The sequence below is a fragment of the Euprymna scolopes genome, chromosome 13, assembly GCF_053919585.1.
Source record: "Euprymna scolopes isolate OS-2025 chromosome 13, ASM5391958v1, whole genome shotgun sequence".
Classification (NCBI taxonomy): Eukaryota; Metazoa; Mollusca; class Cephalopoda; order Sepiida; family Sepiolidae; genus Euprymna; species Euprymna scolopes.
In genome coordinates, this window is record NC_136494.1 from 4314076 (window position 1) to 4333064 (window position 18989).

An 18989-nucleotide genomic window follows, 5' to 3' on the forward strand; every position below is an offset into this window, starting at 1 on the left:
GAACATTAATATTACTAACTTTTCTACTAACTCAATGTTTGAAAGATAAAAGAACTTCGAATATTCAAATGTATCTTATGTCAAAATTAAGTGTTAGCCTCAGGAAGGGGGTCCCTTGATTTCTAAGAACTCTGACTGAATTAATACGAAACAAAAAAGATGAAACTGATTATATCCTTCTACTTTTTATACTGAAAGCTGAGACATCAGAGTTGCCAATAGTGAGTAATATTTAAGACACTCTAATCTACAACAGTGTAGTAAATAATGGGCAGTCTACGATTCTCCCACTATCAAACAATCATGAGGTTGTTTGCACGGCAACCGAGAAGACTGACATACTTGCCAGTCGGTTTGCCACAAACTCCACATTGGACCAGCAAACCACTCCCTCCCTGACTTTCCTTTGCAAACAGAGGCCACATTAGATGATCTGAAAGTCACCCCTTCTCAGGTGCATGGTATCATAAAAAACCTAGACACCTTGAAAGCATGTGGACCCGATCTCATCCCGGCTGTACTATTAAAAAAAAATGCTCTGTCGAGGTTGCTCCAGTTCTCTCTAAACTTTACAATAAATGCCTTCACGAATCTTGCTTATCTGACTGCTGGAAAACTGTTTCTGTGGTACCAGTTTTCAAAAATTCTAGTGAAAGAACTGACCCATTAAATTATCGACCTATTAGCCTCCTCCCACTTATTGCCAAAATATTTGAGACCATAATTAATCAAGCTGTAGTCCATTACCTTACAGCTGCTAAACTTCTGATAGACCAATAATATGGATTTAGGTAAGCCCGTTCCACAGCAGGTATCCTAACTGTAATCTCTGAACGTATATACCATTCACTAAACAAAGCAGGGGAGGGTAAAGTAGTAGCCATAGATATATCTAAGGCTTTTGATAGGGTATGGTACGATGGCCTTAGGAAAATCAGATCATATGGTATCACTGGAAAAATACATAATGTAATTAAATCCTTCTTAAGAGAAGAATATCGGTTGTCCTCGACAGTTGTACATCTAAGCAATGATATAAGTGTGGGAGTACCTCAGGGGTCTATCCTTGGACCTTTATTATTTCTAATATTCATAAATGACCTCCCTGATAAAATAGTCTCTGGATGGGTATATTTACTGATGACCCCATGCTCTATAAAAGACATGAGGGGAAAACAAATGAACACATATCTAAGGCAATGGCAGAAACACTAGAGAAAGACCTTCAGTCTGTAGTGGAATGGGGACAAAAATGGATGTCCCATTCAATGCTGCCAAGATTATGCTCGTTTCCTTCAATAATTAGAGAAAACCTTCTCTACCACCAATAGCAATGGCCAAAAATTCACTACTTGAAGGTACTTCCTTTAAACTCCTAAGCCTAACGTTTACAGGAAACATGAGTTGGAACAGATACATTGAGAGCATTGCTAAAGCCGCTGTGAAGAAGGTGGGCTCTCTCTACCGTGCTAGAAAGCTACTTATGCCTGAAAGTATCTTGTACCTCTATAAGGACACCATTCGCCCATGTATGGAGTACTGTTGTCACATTTGGGCTGGTGCATCTACTACTTGTCTCTCCCTCCTGGACAGGGTTCAAAAGAGAATCGTCAACCTGATTAATGTATTTTAATGGTGAATGCTCTGAACTACAAGCACTTGTACCCCCTCAACGTTAAACCAGACAAGCAGCTGAATCCCACCCATACACAGTAGAGATCCCTATGCGTAAGAAAGCCTTCTACTCCAGTAGTTTCCTCCCTAGAACTGCTAGACTTTGGAACTCCCTTCTGGGATTCTGCTTTCCCAACTGTACTGATATGCAGAAGTTTAAGTGCAATGTGAACAGGCATCCTGCTGCTCATCTCCCTTTGTAATGTCCCTGCAACTTATGTCCCAGATAATAGCACTGTGCCTTGTTTGGGGTGAAAGTTGAATAAATAAAAAAAAAAAATCTTAAAGATTAATAATAAATATCTCTGAAAAATAGATATTGCTGAAATATGGTTAAGTACACTAAAAAAAAATGGACATCTGTGATCATTTTTATATGCATAATGGCATGGAAAATCCATTACTGGACTCCTTTTTGTTGAATTAAATACAATTTTTTTTTAATTCAGTTGTCACTTTCGATAATTTTGCGGAAAATTTTAGTGATGTGAGTGAAGGACATGAAATTTCATCAGGACATTTCAGTGATGGAGAAACGTTTTAAATGGAAAATGGAACCCTGGCATGTTTGTAGACTATTGTTGGAATATAAAAAGGGAAGATTATACTCAACACAAGAGTGTTTAGAGAATAAATGTTTCGATTGACAATTTTGTTTTTTATTCATAACCAATAATAAAAATATGATTTATACTATATGAAAACAGTGCCTAATCTAGAGAAATAACGGTCAGATTTAGTATTAGAATATTTTTCTTAAGCTGAAACGGATCTTATGTGGCATGTACTTTTTTTAAACCTGAAATTTTTTGAGGTGTTAGCCTTCTGATCCTAAAAAAGAAATATGGACGCTAATGAGTCAGTGGCTTGGTTATCATTGATTTATGGAGGCGTACTAAAGCAACATTTCCAATATTGTGATCGTGTCACCTCTTGTTTGCTTGAAATCTATCTTCAGTGAGTGATAGCAAATCCTTCTAGACTGAGGCAAATTTAATTTTTGTCCCAATTTTTTGAGAGAGCTGGATTTTATTCACATTAAAACTTCCTGGCCTAAACATTCCTAACATTGATGTAATTGTTTTCCTTTCCCTTTGCAAAACTCGGTAGTTAGAGAAACAACGTAATTAGAATTGGAAACAATATTTATTATAAGGAAAAGGATGGAATCGAACCCAGTATTCAAGAGTTGAAAAGAATGTATATTGCAATTTAGAGTCAAACCGAGGAATGTGGAACATTTTCCATTGCGTTAGAATAACGATACAACTAGAAGTCAGAGCAAGTAGAATTGGACAATGTAAATTTAGGAATTTTCTTTGTTTTGCCAAAAAAAAAAAACGTGTGTAGGCATATGTAATATGTAAGTCCATGTGAGGAGAATCACATGTCTGAGCATGTTTTGACGTCACAAAAAAAGATAGATAACAAATATTCAGTTGTCGAGTCAGTCAGAGAGTAGTCAGTTCAGAATCACAGCTGGAAGACACAGGAGAGTTGAGTTAGCCGAACCCCCTTTGGAAGTGAACTAGAAAGGGAGACAGGACAATGTAAAACTGCGAGGCATTCGAATACCTGATCATCATCATAACCAGCTGGAAGAATAAATATGTTATTAGTAAGTTTTTGTTTTTCATCATTTCAACTGAAAGGTAATGTGTTTTTGTGATTTGTATTGTAAATTGTGTAAAACCCAAAAGTGTTAACGGTATCCCCATCATAAATAATGTATCTCCCCTCTCTGTGAAACACCACATCACTCTCACATCTATATTCCTTCTACTACAAATAATGAACCCAACAAGTAATTTCATCATCATTGCTGTATACATCGTTATATAAATGTCTCATAATCCGTTATGTCTCCAATATGTACACCCGCTATTCAACACCTTTGATTTTTTACTATGTAACACTCAATCATGTTCTACAGAGTCAAAATAATTTCCTCTACAAAACAACCAAACCAAACACCATGAATGAATATTTGAAAATATAAAGAACTTAAAGCATAAAAATTTTTCCCCAAATTACTGGATTATGTATTAGATACCCCCAAAAAGGTTGATATTCTATAAAACAAAACCCCCAACCCTACATTAAAAACCAACCTTGTGTTTAACTCTCCCCTCGTGGGGAGGCAAGTAACTAGGGACACCATTAATCCTACACCACTCCCTTTCTAGTGAAAACCGCATGATGTTGAATGAAAAACATTGCTAATTACGGTGTAGTTTGACTTGAAAAGATGTCCATACCAACAAATTATGTAATCTGATACCAGCCGAGCAAATAACTTGATGTCACCATTGTGGACGAACTAAACCAACTAGGTTGGAATTAAGCAGTTCATGATGTGGCTGAGTCATTAGCAATAGCCAACTCAATCCATTTGGAGTGAATAACCATATGAGTCATGTATTGCTTGATAATCTTGCTTTCACTAAGTGTTCCATGGATAACTGCTTTAAAATTGTGAATAATGCTTGGTTACCTTTCCATTTAAGAGTTTTGGAAACAAGTTACATTTGTCAACAAAGTTACATCATCTGAGCTGAAAGAATTTATGTTTCTGAATTTTTGAGATGAGGGTTGATTATTTGGATTCTTTGGACTACTGTTCTCATCTTGAATGTTATTTTCACACCGTTTCGGCTGATCTGACCTCTAACCTTCTTCAGGTGTATTTTGTCAAACTCAGAAATCTGTATAGAATTTCAGATGGAATACAGGGGTAGCATACTCTCATTCTGTCAGTCATGACTGAGTAAAAGTGTTAAGTAATTTGCAATTGTATTCTGAGTAGCTAGTGTATATATATATATATATATATGAATATAGTAGTACAGTAGTTCAGCCCGGCTTTGCTCAGCCCTATGTACTGTTCATAACTTGCCCTACGTGTGAATACATTTTATGTAAGATTTCAAATGTTGAGACCAAAATTTGTCTGAGTAATTTTGTAGCGACCGAGAGGTCAATTTTTTAAACTTTGATCCCAATTTGACCCCCTAACATTTATTATTTTGGTCTCAAATCAAAATACAAAAGTGTAGTATCTGTTCCGGCAGATACTGCAAGCAAAGACTATATGTAGGGTTGCCCCCACATATAAGACTTTGGTTAATGTAGGGGCAACCCTTCATAGCAATTGTCACTATCCAGCTCCCCTACTCCCCGGGGAGTTGGTCCTCATTTCCCCTTCACACCTCACATTAAAAATCGGCCTTGTGCCTAATTTGCTTGGTGGGGGAGCAAATAATTACCGTTTTCTTGGCCTTTTGGTAAAGATCAAAGTGTAGTATCTGTTCTTACTACATGCTGTACTTATGGTTGTAACTTTGTGATATTTTTTTTATCAAGGCCCGGAAGCCATTGAGGGATAAGGGTTATTGCAAGTACATTACGTTAGTATGGAAAAGATACAAAGTGGGGGATCACTTTTCTGTATTAATTTAATGTAAAATGATCACCCACTTTACAACCGGTCAGTCTCAAAGCCATTCAAGTCATTCTCCAGATCATTCAAGTTGTTTTTGAAGGATTCCAGTTATTTTTTAAGCATTCAAGTCATTCTTAAGGTCATTCAATTTATCCTTAAGTTCATTAAAGTCATTCTAAGTCATTTACTTTTTATTTATTTAAGTCATTTCAGTCCATTTTTCGGTCATTTTAGTTTATCTTTAAGAATTTCATGTCAATCCTACACTAACACAGTCATTCATTACACGAGAGCACGCGACTAATGGCTATCGGCCTTGTTTTTTCATGTTTCTGAATAAATTGTTACGTCACCTGACCCAATATGTCCGACCCTGCATATAATCTTATCGAAACTGTTATCCTTATTGAAACTTTTTTTCATGAATAATTATCAGCTGACTGACCCTGTTTCGTTCGGCACAATCACGTTGACACATCGGTTCTTGCCAGATCACTGAAGTTAAGCAACGTTGAGCCTGGCCAGTATCGGATGGGTGACCATTTGGGAAGGCGAGGTGCTGTGTATACCTTCTAGGAAGGTTGGGCGTGGGGCCAGCACCCTCACCCTGTAAAAAGAACTCCTCGCTACAAAAACATCTACAAAAAGTTGTAGATGGCCTATACCCCTCCAGGGGCTCAAGGGCTATGGATGGATGGATGGATGGATGACCCTGTTTCAGTATTGTTTTTCATACCATTAAGAATGTAATTCACGAAATATGCACTAATCTTATCGTTGATTACCTCCAACCACATGAACGTTATCGTACGACTTTTAACCCTAACGGACTCTTTATCATACAGAATTCAAATATGTAAGTTTTGTATCTCTGGTAGTTTCTGAGTTTTTGTCAAACGATGACAAAAGAATATAACTAATAAATTTTTTGTATTCACATTCTTCAGACTATTGTTCTCAGCTTAAGTCTTATTTTCACGTTTTGATCAATGTAACCTCCGACCTTTTTCAGGTATATCATGTTGAACTCTGATATCTGCACAGAATTTTAAACAGAACCCTTTATTTAATCCACTAGTGTAGCATGTTCTCGTTCCATTAGCCATGACTGGATAGAAGTCTTAAGTAATTCACAGTTGTATTTTAAGTGTTACTTACATTTAGGATTGAACCTTCAACCACCAGAAGAGTGTAACTTTACGATTGTTTTTTTACCAAGCACTTTATTCTACTATAACACGGTTTCTTGCAGACATGATTCCCTAGTTCAACAGAAAAATTCCCAGAGTTTGAAAAGCTACACCTGAAGGAAGTTGGAGGTTATATCGACCGAAATGTTATGGAAATAACACACAAGATGAGAACAGTAGTCCGAAGCATCCGGATAAAACTAATCAAGTCTTTATCTAAAAACTTCTGACATTTGTTATATTTAATAAAATACATATATTTTGATCATAGTTTAATTTGCATTTTATTCTATTTATTTCTATATTATTTACTTATTTATTCTATTTGTTGTATTCATTTATTTGCATTTGATATAATTTCTGTATATTTTAGTTTAATGAAACATATTTTTCATATTAATATTGCAAAAATAAACAATACTCATATAATGATGAAATAAACAATACTCATATAATGACAAAATAAACAATACTCGTATAATGACAAAATAAACACTACTCGTATAATGACAAAATAAACAATACTCGTATAATGACAAAATAAACAATACTCGTATAATGACAAAATAAACAATACTCGTATAATGACAAAATAAACAATACTCGTATAATGACAAAATAAACAATACTCGTATAATGACAAAATAAACAATACTCGTATAATGACAAAATAAACAATACTCGTATAATGACAAAATAAACAATACTCGTATAATGACAAAATAAACAATACTCGTATAATGACAAAATAAACACTACTCGTATAATGACAAAATAAACAATACTCGTATAATGACAAAATAAACACTACTCGTATAATGACAAAATAAACACTACTCGTATAATGACAAAATAAACACTACTCGTATAATGACAAAATAAACACTACTCGTATAATGACAAAATAAACACTACTCGTATAATGACAAAATAAACACTACTCGTATAATGACAAAATAAACACTACTCGTATAATGACAAAATAAACAATACTCGTATAATGACAAAATAAACAATACTCGTATAATGACAAAATAAACACTACTCGTATAATGACAAAATAAACAATACTCGTATAATGACAAAATAAACAATACTCGTATAATGACAAAATAAACAATACTCGTATAATGACAAAATAAACAATACTCGTATAATGACAAAATAAACACTACTCGTATAATGACAAAATAAACACTACTCGTATAATGACAAAATAAACAATACTCGTATAATGACAAAATAAACAATACTCGTATAATGACAAAATAAACAATACTCGTATAATGACAAAATAAACAATACTTGTATAATGACAAAATAAACAATACTCGTATAATGACAAAATAAACAATACTCGTATAATGACAAAATAAACACTACTTGTATAATGACAAAATAAACAATACTCGTATAATGACAAAATAAACAATACTCGTATAATGACAAAATAAACAATACTCGTATAATGACAAAATAAACACTACTCGTATAATGACAAAATAAACAATACTCGTATAATGACAAAATAAACACTACTCGTATAATGACAAAATAAACAATACTCGTATAATGACAAAATAAACAATACTCGTATAATGACAAAATAAACACTACTCGTATAATGACAAAATAAACACTACTCGTATAATGACAAAATAAACACTACTCGTATAATGACAAAATAAACAATACTCGTATAATGACAAAATAAACACTACTCGTATAATGACAAAATAAACAATACTCGTATAATGACAAAATAAACAATACTCGTATAATGACAAAATAAACAATACTCGTATAATGACAAAATAAACAATACTCGTATAATGACAAAATAAACAATACTCGTATAATGACAAAATAAACACTACTCGTATAATGACAAAATAAACACTACTCGTATAATGACAAAATAAACAATACTCGTATAATGACAAAATAAACAATACTCGTATAATGACAAACAATACTCGTATAATGACAAAATAAACAATACTCGTATAATGACAAAATAAACAATACTCGTATAATGACAAAATAAACACTACTCGTATAATGACAAAATAAACAATACTCGTATAATGACAAAATAAACAATACTCGTATAATGACAAACAATACTCGTATAATGACAAACAATACTCGTATAATGACAAAATAAACAATACTCGTATAATGACAAAATAAACAATACTCGTATAATGACAAAATAAACAATACTCGTATAATGACAAAATAAACACTACTCGTATAATGACAAAATAAACAATACTCGTATAATGACAAACAATACTCGTATAATGACAAACAATACTCGTATAATGACAAAAAAAACAATACTCGTATAATGACAAAATGTAACGATAATTCGATTGCTTCAGATTGTTTTCAATGTCGTTTTTTTTTATTTTTGCTAATTAACATTAATCATATAATCGTTTCTTTTATATTGACGCAATTTATTGATAATGAACTAATTTTGGATTTTTTTTTTACGTTTTTCGATCGATATTTTCTGTTTTCTTTAAAATTGAAATTCTTTAAAATGAATTTTCTAAATAATCGTTTTTTTACAAAATTTATTTACAAAACTTGTACAATGTTTGATATACAAGGTGGCTTATATCAGTTTCCATACCTTTTTATACAAGCATTTAATATTGCCCTGCTTTTTTTTTGTTTTTCATCTGTTATTTAGTTTTCTTATTTTACGTTGTTTTGAAGAAACACAGCCGAGATATTATTAGATGCTGCCAGGATGCAGCAGACATATAAATATTTATGGATGCAGATAAGAAAAATAATTAACAATGTTGTTTCATTTCGATGTCAAGAAAACAAAAAAAAGCAAGACTGTTGCAATTTGTTTTATCAAGATCGTGCGCAGCATTTACCGCACTTTTATCATAGAAAGATGTGACACAAAAAAAAAAAAATGATTAACTGTCCTAAAATACATAATAGCCCGGAATTTGTGAACCATTTTACATTAAATTTATATGCAAAATTATTAAAGAATCTGTAGAAATGAAGACACAAAATCTCATTCTAATCTACAATATAAATCTCGCCTGTCTGTTTAAATGTATGTATGTTTGTATGTCTGCCTAAAACTTTCAACAGAGGCAATGGATTTTCATGAGATCAGTATCGTTTTGAAACTAGAATCTTTCGGACGACAAATATGGAAAATTGGCTAAAAAAAATTCCTTCATTCTCAACTGGGCACTTTTCTACAATGAGGGGTCACTTTTTTCACCAATATTTTCGAAAGTCATTCCCTCTTTTAGATTGACTAGCCTTAATTTAAACATTCATCATTTCTGGTTTGGAGATGGTGCAACAGTAAAGACGTCACTTTTTTTTTTTTTTTTTTTAACGTTCTTTTCCCCCTGGGTGGCACAGGTTCGAGCCTACCTGCCTGCTACCACTTTTTTTTTTTTTTTTTGCTCAAAACACACCTCCAAACGATCAGACAATGCTGGGCACCTAGGCTAGTATTTAATAAATGGCTTTATTGATTATCTTCGTTAGTAAGAATAAGGAAACGGGTTAGTCGCGGAAAGTGTTTCTGTGTGGAGACGCAGATTTAAAGATTACACAGGCCTGTTGAAAGAGACTGTTCATGTATGTTTGTATGCAGTAGTAGAAACGTGTATCATGAAAGATTATTGTAGCATGAGAAAGAAAGTCTGTGGGTGTAGATAGTCATGTTGGTTTGTTTGCATTCACGTCTTAGGCCGGGTGAGTATGGTTGAATCCTGAAAGAAGTTTGGAGCGACAGGTCTGTTCCACGTGGAGTTGTTGTCAGTCCAAGATCCAGGAAGAAAAGTGTGTTGCTGGTTTAACCTTTTATGAACTCAGTCACATGACTGAGAGCTGGCTTCTGATTGGACAAGCCAGGAAGGAAGTCTAATCAAAATCTCCAGCTGTGAGAATTAGCTCCTGCTTGGGTTCCTTGCAAATCCATCTGCTACAAATACCTCTCCGTTTGGATTTGTTTTCGGAAGAAAACCAAAAATGTTTATGGAAATAAAAGAAAGGTTCTTTTATGTGTGTTCACTACAAATCTTTATTTTTATTTATTGTTTTCCTTTCTACAAAGTCTTTTAGGGTGTTCATACATAATCGCCTGATAAAATTTTATTTTTTGCCACAACTGCATTTTAGCTCTCTGGAAGTTTTTTTTTTTGTTTTTTTTGTGTTTTCATTTTCAGAAGAACTAGTGAAAAAGAGGAAACAATCGAAAATTAATGCTTGTTTTCTAATAAATTTTTTTTTGTATATTTCAAAACAAGTTCAATAATAATGAAGTAACTCAACTGAAAACATTAAATTGCGAAACATTAAATTTATTTATGAAAAAGACACTTCTAGTCCTTATTCCGATATTGTCATATCATATACATCCATCTAAACCTGTCAATCCATGTCTATGCTGAATTTTTGATGTAAAGAAGAATACAAAAAAAATAAATAAAATATGCATCAAGTGTGCTTGAAAGCCAAATCACAACGTAATATTAGGAAAATAAAATATTTTACTTGTTTAAAATTTATAACTTAAATATATATCTGAGCTTTTTTTTTTTTTATTACATTTTCACCCCAAACAAGGCAAATTGCCACTTTGGTGTAGGGGGCTACTATCAGGGGCAACAACTACTGGGGTACTATGTAGGGATTGTCTGAGCTAAACTCCGTATGTTGTTACAACATACAGAGGATGGAGTTTAGCCCCGAAATATATTTGTTATAAATGTCAAACAAGTAAAATATTTTATTTTCCTAATATTGCATTGTCATTTGACTTTCAAGCACACTTGATGCGTATTTTATTCAAATTAAATCAACGTTTCTATATGGAACTCAAACTCTTGACATTACAAAAAAAAAAAAAGCCGTTTTCTAAATTACGTTTATTTACATCCATTTTTTTTTTTTTTTTTTTTTTTTTTTTTTTTGATAAAATGTTCCATTAAGCAAGCATTTTTTGGATTGTCTTCCCTTTTTGCTTGTATAACTCTTCCAAAAATGAAAGCGAAAAAATACTTCCAGCATTACTGTCCATTTTTCTTTCGCTGTGGGTTTACTTATTCCACACACCCCTCCTACGAGGACAGTTAGACACAATCAGTTTCCAGTTCCGCAAAAGAGGACATTCTGGATTTGGAAAAAAAAAAAAAAAAAATACCTCCGTCTAGAAGCTGAAGTGTAGTATCAGGACACAACAAATACTACACTTTGCCCCTTACCCTAAAATCTAATTTATAAAACGCACTGTCTGTCTCCATATTTTCAAACTCTATCTCTACTGAAACTAAAAGTCGCAGAGTGACGGTAGAGGCCCCAAATAATTGGATTTTTTATGATGGCACCTAAATAGTTTTTTTTTTTTTTTACTTTTGAAATCACAACTCTATAATAATATATATGAAATCTGGACAAATAAAAATATCATTTTTTTTATGAAGGAGTTACCACTAATCATAGCGTGGAGGCCACTTGAGGGTCAGGGTTACTGAGTGTATAGTAGTTGATGGGAAAATGTCATAGTAATCATTAGTAGCGGAAATTTGGTAAATTAGAGCTCAGACGAGCACTTGTTATGGGAAAGAAGTTGCAGGGAAGAGAAAAGGGTATTCCCCATTATGCTACAAAGTTTATTTTGAACTCTGTCAAGGCAGGAGAAACTGCTTCTAGCACCTCCTGTCCAAATGTGGTAACAGTACTCCATCCTTGGACATACTTGACTCTTATACAGTTAGAGAATTGCATCAGCAGTGAGATATCTAGTGGAGTGGCATTACGATTCTACCATTTTTCCAGCAGCCTTGGCAACGAATTTGATGAATGTGTTCCATCTCAGGTCAAGAGTAAAGGTCAGACCCAGAAGCTTGTCAAAACATGGAGCCTCTCCAAGACGAGAGCTGGTTCATTTCAATTTTTTTTTATTTTTTTAAATTTTTTTTACCCAGTGATCACCACTTATAAAGGCCGGGAAGCCACTCAGGGATAAGGGTTATTGCAAGTACATTACGTTAGTGTGGAGATTTGATGAAGTGTTTACTTAAGGGGGCGGTTCATTAGGAATTTGTTAACATTGGACTTGAAGACATCCAAGTTGTAGTCCGGTGAGAAGCAGGCAGACGGAACAGAGTTCCACAGGCGTGCAGTTCTAAGAAAGAAGCTTTGTTCATAGAATCCACGTTTTGATTTAGGCACAGATATAGAGTGGGGGAAATTTTTCACAGTGGATTCAGCTAGACGGGTGTTTTTCGTGAAAGATTGGCGAGGGGGGACCAAAGATTGGAGTTCAGACGAGCACCTGCCATGGAAATTACGATAAAACAAGGATAGACTCGCAACGTCTCTTCTGTGGGAGAGAGGTTGCAGGGTAGAGAAAAGGGCATCCCCCACTAAGCCACGAAGTCTATTTTGTACTCTGTCAAGGCAGGATAGGCTGTTTTTTAGCAGCTCCTGCCCAGATATGGCAACAGTATTCCATCCTTGGACGTACTTGGCTTTTATATAGATAGAGAATTGCATCAGTAGTGAGATATCTTCTGGAGCGGTAGAAGGATCCCACCATCTTTCCAGCAACCTTGGCAACAGACTTGATATACGTGTTCCATTTCAAATCAGGAGTAAAGGTCAAACCCAGAAGCTTGTCAAAACACGGGGCCTCATCCAGACGAGAGCCATCCATCACAATTGACGCCAGATGGGGATCAGAGCATTGATGATGTAAGGAAAGGAGTTTGGTTTTAGATGCATTAAAGGTAACCAGCCACATCTTCCCCCACTAAACCACGCGCTCGAGATCAGAGGAGAGAGAATCAGAGAGAACTTTGTCATTTACAGCCTTTGATGTGTTGCCGTAGATGGTCGTGTCATCAGCATAGATGTCAACAAATGATTTAAGTATATGTTTAGAGAGGTCATTGATGTAGATCTGGAAGAGAGTTGGGCCTAGGATTGACCCCTGAGGGACTCCAGCATTTATATTGCAGGCCTCCGATTTTTATCCATCTACCACTACTCTTATGAGCCTATCGGAGAGAAATGATTTAATGATTGAGAAAATATTTCCAGTTATACCGTAGCTGGAAATCTTGTGAAGTAGACCCTTATGCCATACCTTGTCGAAGGCCTTTGATATGTGAAGAGCAATTGCCCTAGAAAGGAAGCCTTTGTCAAGAGATTCACTAATCCTGGGAGATATAACCGTCAGCACATCTGCGGTAGATCTTGCAGAGTGGAAACCATATTGTGTGTCACTAAGAAAGGTTATTCCTGCTGAGGTGGTTGACTATTTCTCTATTTAATATGGATTCCAGCAACTTACTCATAACATACAGGAGACTTATTGGTCTGTACTGAGAGGGTGATGACATCACCTGAATTCTTAAATACAGGGCAAACTGATGAGGTCTTCCAGGGAGTCGGAAAGCACTTCTCCTTAAGGCAGCGCTTAAATAGTTTCGTAAGTATGGGAGCAAGTTCTGGTTGAAGCTTTTTTAACACTATAATTGGGATGCCATCAGGCCAGTTGCTTTACTGGAATCTAGGTTCTTGATTAGCTTGGCGACCTCATGCACGGATATTTGTATGTTACCTAGCTTGTTCTGTGCTATAGGAGGAAATATGGGGAGTTGATGGCCTTCGTCGCATAGGGTAGAATTAGCTGCAAAGTTCTGTTGTGACACTGGACATGCTAATTTTTCAGACAGATGGTTGGTTAAAATCACAAGTCTTTGTCAGGTGATTTAAAAAAAAAAACTTAAGCAACCACGGAAGAAAAAATTTAAGAACTGGTTTTCTGCTGTGGAAGACAAACTTCTTTTTAAGTTGCCTAACAAGGATTTGTGGTTTTAATCAACCATCTGTCTGAAACATTAGCATGTCCAGTGCCGTGACTTTATACATTTGTCTATCAATAAAATATATATAATATATATATATATATATATATAAAATTTGTATTCCTGTCTGTTTTTTGTTTGTTCACAATTTGATTGATATATACAAAAGGCCCCCTACTTTACTCTTTCATTTATTTCTATATATAGTTTCTTTCTTGCAAAATATACAATTAAGAGGCCACCTCATTTGCATATTGCATAAGGAAAATCGATTTTACTAAATAGCGGTATGTTAGTTAACGTTTCTAGCGAGAGAATTGTTTTAAGTGTTCTATTTCAAATTGTTAACAATTTAATTAATAATATATTTAATTTATTTGGAATTATTTTCAACATCGACAGTTTTAAAGATGTAGAGTTGTCTCCCCCTAGAAACTTCAGAACATAAGAATAAATTTTTCACCAAATAAAATAATTTGGTAATCTCCAGAAGTTTCTAGCTTGAAAAAACAATTCCGTGTAGACAGAGGTTTTTTTTTTAAATATTCAAACAAAAAAAAAACATGAATAAACTGAAAAAATGTCATTTGTTTATTTTTAATATTCTTGAAATGGCTATACAGAAACTTTGACCGCTTCAAATTCAAACTTCAGCCACACTTTTAGAACCTCCCCCCCTCAAAAAAAGCAAATCGAAAATTTCCATTATTTACGAAAAAAACAAAAGCCAATGAAAAACGTGCCTTTACATGCACGCGTTTGGCTGATTTTTTTAATTTTTTTCAGATGTTCGGGCACTCTCTGCTATTTTTATTAAAACAAAGTTTTGATTTATGTTTATTTATTTTTGGTGGGGAGAGGGGTGATTTTCTTTTTAACACACATACAATAAAATGTGTTCAATATCAGGAGAATAGTTTCTTCTCTTTGTATCTGTTCTGCCGAAATGGGGCATCAGGTACTTCTTTTTTTGGACGATTATATTTACATGTTTTTCTCCGGTCTTTTATTTTTGAAAGTGTTGCCCATGATGAAAATGATTAATAGCCTTAGGTATCCTTAGGTCAAATGTAACTTCATGTCAACCCAGGCAATGCCGGGTACCCATGCTAGTATATATATATATAGTGTGTGCGTAGTATAATAATTCTCCAAGTTCCAAATATCAAGTTTACTCAGTTAGTCATTTATTACTTTTCAAAAAGGTATGCATTACAATATTGCTTCGTATTGCGACTAACGAAATAGTATTGTAATGGATACCTTTTATTATATTACAATATAAAAAAGGCATTCCTTGAACTTGGATTTTTTTCAAAATGTACATACACACCTTTTCATTATTTCAAAATGTACATACATACCTTTTCATTATTTCAAAATGTACATACACATCTTTTCATTATTTCAAAATGTACATACACATCTTTTCATTATTTCAAAATGTACATACACATCTTTTCATTATTTCAAAATGTACATACACATCTTTTCATTATTTCAAAATGTACATACACATCTTTTCATTATTTGTGTGCCTGGTCACGAATAGGCTCCTATATGGTTGACTATTATAGAAAACTGATCACATATAATGATAGAAAATATCAAGATGTATCAAGACACAGGAATGGGTATGTTTGATCTGGCATAATGATGATTCATTAAAATTGTTGGGTCTGCATATGCACCTGGTCCACAAAGTATGGAAATAAAAAAAAAATTAAAAAAAACATTTACAAGTGTTTTTGATATAGATGTATATAATAATACTTTTGATAAGTATGTTTTAACTTAAATAGGGATAGTATAATAAAATTGTGGGGTCTGTGTTCGCGCTTGGCCTCCATAGAATGGAAATAAGCAAAAATTTTAATAAAGACTTTTCATATCTATCCGCGTAAGTATACTTTGATAATTATGTTTCAGTTTGAAGAAAAATGGTATAATAAAATTATGGGGTGTTCGTTCGCTCCTGACCTCCATAGAATGGAAGTATATCACAAAGTTTAACAAGCTTTTTTAATATAGATCCACAGAATATTATAAGTGTTTCAGTGTGAACAGGTATGGTATAATAAATTATGGGGTTTATCTATTTTATTTTTGCTTTCATCATATTTTGCTTTGGTTTTGATACTCCCCAAATTCGAAGCTATCTCTTTGCAACCCTTCCTTTTCATAACCTATCATACTTTCATAAATCAGAGTCCATTTACTGTAGGCTGTTTTTGAACCCAGTCAACGACGGGTACTTTTACTAGTATGTATGTATGTATGTATATATATATATATATATATATATATATATATATATATATATAAAAATTTCTCTTTATTTTAGGATAAGAGTTAATGAATGCAAGATGTTAGTGTAGTAATCATTAATGGTGTAAATTGGGTAGAATTTTTATTATTTAAGGGAACAGCTCAACAATAATTTGTTGTTGTTGGAACTTAAAGGCTACCATATTGTAACTGGCTGGGAAGCAGACCAATGGAACAGTTTCACATGTGGGTAGTTCTAGGAAAGAAACTTTGTTCATGGAATCTGTTTAGATTTAGGCACGGATAGAGAGCAGAAGAAATTGTAGATAGTCAAGTGTTTTTTTTTTAATTTGGCAAGGGGAGGACCATAAATTTGAGTTCAGATGAGCACATGCCATGAAAATAATGATTGAACAAACTTGCTATAATTGAGTGAAAATTATTTTACGAAAACATGGGTAGCAATTACATGACAAACTATTTTCAATCCATTGTGTAATAAGTTGAGATTTAGTGAGCGTAAACAATCACTTAACACATCACTGCACATGAACAATACTAATATCCACTCTAAGTTTGATCTGCACACAATATAAGACAGCTAGTCGAAATGTCAATATAGACAAACGGGCATTTTCTCTTGCTTGTTATTGTCATGGTGATGCGAGGCAGGAATAAACTCGCAACCACCTTACATTTTTTTACTTTCCTACTATAATATCGACTAGCCAAACAACTCATCTTACGTATTTACTAGAGTTGGGACATTAATCAGATTTTGAAAAATCAGATCTTTTTAGGGTATTGAAATCTGAAAAATTTATGCCTATTTTCCGATGCCAAAAACGATTCTTTTAATTTTTTTTTATTTAATTTTGTTTAAAACAAACTCTTCCAATGCTGGTATAGAAATAATAAGATAAATATCTATTGATTTAAATATCCAGTGAAACTAAATTATATAGATAGCCCCCTCCCAAGTGTGTTTTTAAGTTTGAGAAAATATGTGCACATTTAACGTGTTTTTACGAGAATCAGAAAAAAAGAAAACAATTTTATAGTTAAATATTTAGCGATTTTATAAAGAATTAGAATCCGTAATTGTATCGGAATGGGGGGGGGAATATCAGAATCACTCCATCACTAATATTTATGTTCCTGTGTCAAAGGATTGATTTGTACGATTATAGAGAAAATTGGGTTTTCTTTCAAATTCTAGTGACCTTTTTCTGAAGTCAATCACACAGACGTGGTCGACTCCGCAAAATGGCTATCTGCTGTCTTGACACTTTCAACAGACACCATCACCACTCTACAAAAAAAAAAAATCCTTTCATCCAGGCAGCCAATATGACAGTGATCAAATACCATTTTGTAACCCAGTGGCAAGCTACACAGATAATAACTGGATTTTTAAAATATCTAGAATTATATTACCTTTATGCCAACCAATCACTCAATTCACATGTTTATCTTCCTGTATTTTTGTTGAAATTAAATAAAAGACTTTGGCGTTTTCTTCAAACTTGTGTGACTCCTTTTCTTATTCAAGTCAGATACATAGAGACACGGCCGACTCGGCAACATGTCATGCAAAACAGAGATCCCTAAGTGTAAGAAAGGCTTCTACTTCAATAGTGTCTTCCCTCAGAACTGCTAGACTTTAGAGCTCTCTTCCGGGATTCTGCTTTCCCAACTGTACTGATATGCAGAAGTTCAAGTGTAATGTGAACAGACATCTAGCTGCTCGTCTCCCTTCATAATATCCCTGCAACTTATGTTCCCGATAGTAGCCGCTACTTCAAAGTGGCACTGTGCTTTGTTTGGGGTGAAAATGGAATAAAAAAAAAGAATGTCTACCTCCTGTCTCAACGCTTTCAACCAATAACACCACCAGACAGGTGACGGTGTCTAAATAGTTAACGATATGAACTGATGTGTTGTGTATGTTATGTTGTTGGTTTATATAACGAGTGTATAGATAACATGTCTGTGTGGTCTATATAATGTGTGTGCCTATAAGATTTATAATTGTGTATCTCTATAGTCTAGTGTATGTGTATATGTGTCAATATAAGGTTAATTGTGTACATTAATAACTGTATAGCAGAATGGCTGTATAACATTTAACAGTTTTTGATGCAACAATAATATATGCCTGTTTATAATTGTGTATCTGTATAGTCTAGCATGAAGACAGTTCTTTAACAAAACGTATATATTTTCTTGTTTTAATGAGACAAATAACATTGTCTGTGGGGACACCAGTAGAAAGGACACATACCTTGTTTTTTTTTTTTTTTTTTTTTCTTCTCTTCAAAAACATTAAAAGCATTAGCTCTACTAAGTTTCTTGTATTCTTTCTGAAAGGAAAGCACCAAGACGAAATATATATTTATGTGCTTTTTATTCTCATCTGGATCCCATTCCAGAGTTATACAATGCTTGTTGAAGTTCACATTTTGCTATGTCTTGCACCCAATAGCTTCTCCAAGACCATCCTCTCTTGACTGTCCAATTTTGACTCTAAATTGGTCCGTTTGT

The 18989-nt window shown here is 33.8% G+C and overlaps 1 protein-coding gene and 1 pseudogene across 6 annotated transcripts in view; both read left to right on the forward strand.

Moving 5' to 3' along the window:
• LOC145291923 (E3 ubiquitin-protein ligase LRSAM1-like) overlaps positions 1-18989 on the forward strand; it is a 106800-nt gene that overhangs the window by 51075 nt on the left and 36736 nt on the right. The gene's annotated exons all lie outside the window — the stretch shown is intronic.
• Positions 4939-5051, forward strand: LOC145292634 (U2 spliceosomal RNA; annotated as a pseudogene).